Source organism: Oncorhynchus keta, chromosome 25 (genome assembly GCF_023373465.1).
Source record: "Oncorhynchus keta strain PuntledgeMale-10-30-2019 chromosome 25, Oket_V2, whole genome shotgun sequence".
Classification (NCBI taxonomy): Eukaryota; Metazoa; Chordata; class Actinopteri; order Salmoniformes; family Salmonidae; genus Oncorhynchus; species Oncorhynchus keta.
Window position 1 is genome coordinate 916635 of NC_068445.1, and position 4178 is coordinate 920812.

A 4178-nucleotide genomic window follows, 5' to 3' on the forward strand; every position below is an offset into this window, starting at 1 on the left:
GGCTGCCAGAGAACATGGGAAACTTTCAGTAACAAGCAGCATGTAAAAAAACGTGTATGATACTTTGAGTAAGTAAATAGATGACCAATTGGATAAAGCTCAGTGGCGATTTTAGCATGCTGGTGGGGCAAACAAACCAAAAATGTGTGATGCGTGCCGGCAAAGCCACTACACAACACAACACTAAACGGTGACATACGGTGCCCACAAACTGTTAGGGCCTACATAAAGCTGTTTCAACAGCAGAGTCCCAACACCTTACCACTGCTAAAACGTTCAGCGCAGCCTTGTCTGGCAGCGAAACAGTTCATTCAGCCTCATTTACTGCCTTTAAAAAAACATAGCTGATATGGTTGACTTGCTTAAACAAATGTGGTTTCTACTGATAATTGAGATGTACACACTATGGCATAAGGGGACGACAAGCTTTTAATTTAACACGTTTAAATAACATAATTATATTATAGAATGTTGTGTGTTCTGAATTTGCACGTGCAAGCCAAGCACCACCACTACTATCAGTACCACTGTCAAAGCAAACAAGCACAAACCGGGCCACGAACAATGTGTTTACAATACCGCGTTGGTGAAAATGGACCAAATTATTACGGTGAGGCACATGGGCCACTAACAGCTTACTACACAACATACACTTAATATTGCTTTCTTAGCTATATACATATCTCCCTTGCATATTAATCTTTTATGCAGCAGCCTGAAAAAAAGCCCAGATTACAACCTATGTGTTGTGATAATTGTGTTGTTTGCTCTATAACCTGTTAATTCACATGCCTTTCGACCCTCATATACAGGCCTAAAGCCAGAGACAATAAGAAGACACAGTGGCAGAATAAATTCAACCAGACCTTTGTTTTATCACAAAACCGGATAGCAACCTCTGTCCGGTTTAGTCAACAAAGCATATTGGATGTAACAGACAGCATGGTCTGGCAAGTTAATGTTTTGCCGACATTTTCAGACCACTAAACAACTATTGATTTAGAAGCACAGAGTTACTGCAAGTCACAAAGGATACAAGAGCTGCCTCCACTATTCCAGCACCATTTCATCTTCAACATTTCAACATCTTCAAATCACATCTGCTTAGTCAAATACAGTGACAACTAAAAGATACCAAAAACAATTTAGTCCAATCATTGTGAGCTACAGTAAATATGATGTGGCTGCGGTTCGGATTTCCGAGTGCGTGTTTGTGTGTTTGTGAGTTCCTGCATGTAGAAAAATATGTTGACTTACTCTACTTGTAGAGAAACTCGAATGCCATCCTCCTCTCTTTCACGGTCTATTGCTTTTATTTTTTGTTGTCCTAGACTACCTGGCTAAATGCTTGCTCGCTAGCCTAACTTCCATTCATGAGCAATGTTAGCTAGTTAACATTAGCGTTCCACATCTTGCTACATATTGAACTTCTGTCCTCTCAGGCCAGGGGCAGAACAATGTATGATAGTTTTTGTACTTTTATGTGATATCCAATTGGCAGTTACAGTCTTGTCCCATCGTTGCATTTCCCCTATGAACCCTAGAGAGCCATATGTCCTCCGAAAAACGACCCTGTCATGCCGAACTGCTCGCTTAACCCAGAAGCCAGCCGCACCAATGTGTCAGAGGAAACCAACGAGCGTCCGAAGTCAGCTTGCAGGCGCCGGCCCGACACAAGAGTGCGATAGGACAAGGAAATCCCGGCCGGACAAACCCTCCCCTAACCTAACCCGGACAACTCTGGGCCAGACCACCTCATAGGTCTCCCGGTCACGGCTGGCCAGTGACAGAGTCTGGGATTGATCCCGGGTCTGTAGTGACGCCTCAAGCACTGCGATGCAGTGCCTTAGACCACTGCGCCACTCGGTATGCCAACAATGTATTAATTAATGGTTAGATCAGAAATGCTGTTATAATCAGGTCGGAGAATTAAGTAAAACCAGAAGTCCAAATCCCTATCTCTATCCGTGGCTAATTTAGGAAAGGGACAACTTTAGCTAGCTAGCTAGTCACCGGAGGACAAGAACACAATGAGATACAACAATTCAAGTTGTTTCTGTCATTGACATTTGCTCTCAATGTGATTTGACCCTAAATCCAAGTTGGCTTCCCTTAACACTTTTTTTTGGTGCGCCAGGACCCTTCACAGTTTAGCTCAACACTTGACTCATTGTTTTATACTTTTTTTCCATCAAGGGAGGCCAAATGGCTGGCTGGATTCCCTTGCATTCCATTCAATGCTACGGACGGCAACAACATCATACTCGTTTGGACCAGACAGCATCAGATAGATGGCCTACACATAGAGAGACAGAGGGGCCCTGTTTCGATCTCTCTGAGGCTTTCTCTGGTGAGATACATTCAGCCTCTTGCTAATTGAAGGAAAATTATAAAGCACAGAGATAAAAGATTAATTGTTTTTGTATTTTTAGCTTGGTAAAAGTTTTGGGGAAGTCTGGCTTCCCTTGGCACCCATGAATACATGCCACTGCTTAACACATTGTTGTGCTGGAGACTCCTCCCACATATTTACATCACACATATCTACAGATTAAATTAACAGGAATTACATTTCCTCTTATGGGTGGCAAAAAGTAACTATCTGAAATCCACGCCCCTAATAAACTACACCCCCAGTCTTCTGATCTGGGTCATATCTCAATAACCCAGCACCAATAACCCAGAATCAGCAACCCAACATAGTTATTTTTAAAGAAAACAACCCAACTAAGTGACCCAATGCTGGGTTGTCAACCAAACAACCCAGCATTTTTTTATTGCACACATGCATGTACACCCACCCACCCCGTATGGTCTGTGGGTAGTCTAACAGTGGGGTAGATGTCTCTGATCTCTCTCTATGTAGGCACAGATGTAGAGATGCAACAGCTTCAACCTATAGACAGGGAGAGAAAGAACAGGTGAGAGACCTGCTACAATTCCCTGCTATTTTTTTTCTTCAAATGGTCGTTGATTATTCCTCTCAATCTATCCGGTGATCACTTTGTGTGTTCACATGCCTCTGCCCACTAAGCACGGGCCGACGGACCGGCTGTGTTTTTTTGATATTTTTTTTGGTGTGGTCCAGACTGGCCTTGATTTCAATGTCCACGGACGTAGATTTTTGGTCCTGTCCAGACCAAATCTGAATCAATCATAGACGTCCGGACCGGCCTTGATTTGGTCCAATTATAGACGTCAGGTTTGGGCTCGACCGGCCTTGATTTCAATGTCCACAGATGTCCGGTCCGGACTGACCTATATTTGTCCCAAACATAGACATCTATAATTGGTTCAGATTTCTTCTGGTCCAGGCCAGCCTAGATTTGGCCTAATCACGGACATCTTTTCACAAGTTGGGACAGCACAGTAGAGGACAGCAGCGTACAGTACATTAAAGTACAGTAAAAAAAAGAATATAGTACAGTGGAGTAGAGTACAGTACAATACAGTAGAGCACAGTAGTTGTAAAATAATTTATTGTCAACTTATAAGACTATTTATGAGGCATTTGTTAATGGTTGATTAATGGTATATTAATAAAAAGCATGCTTTTGTACCTGTGGAAAAACGTACTATCAGGGGTACAATTATGTACAGTACCTGTAACTAAGTACAAGGGAGGACCTTACAGGGTACCACCCCAGTGACAAGCAGTTGTAGCCCTTTAGGAACAAATCTAAGCCTTTATTTCTGAGAGTGTAGACTCGGCTAGCATTTCTGAAATATGCAAATATATGTACACCACCGGTCAAAAAACCTACTCGCTCAAGGGTTTTCTTTATTTTTACTATTTTCCACATCGTAAAATAATAGTGAAGACATCAAAACTATTAAATAACACATATGGAACCATGTAGTAACCAAACAAAAAAGTGGTAAACAAATCTAAATATATTTTATATGAGATTCTTCAAACAGCCACCCTTTACTGTTTACCCCTTTACCACAAATGCACTTTTAACAAGGCACACCTTTTAATTGAAATGCATTCCAGGCGACTACCTCATGAAGCTGGTTGAGGGAATGCAAAGAATGTGCAAAGCTGTCATCAGGGCAAAGGGGGGCTATTTGAAGAATCTGAAATATAAAATATATGTGTTTTAACACTTTTTTTGGTTACTACATGATTCCATGTGTGTTATTTCATAGTTTTGATGTCTTCACTATTATTCTAC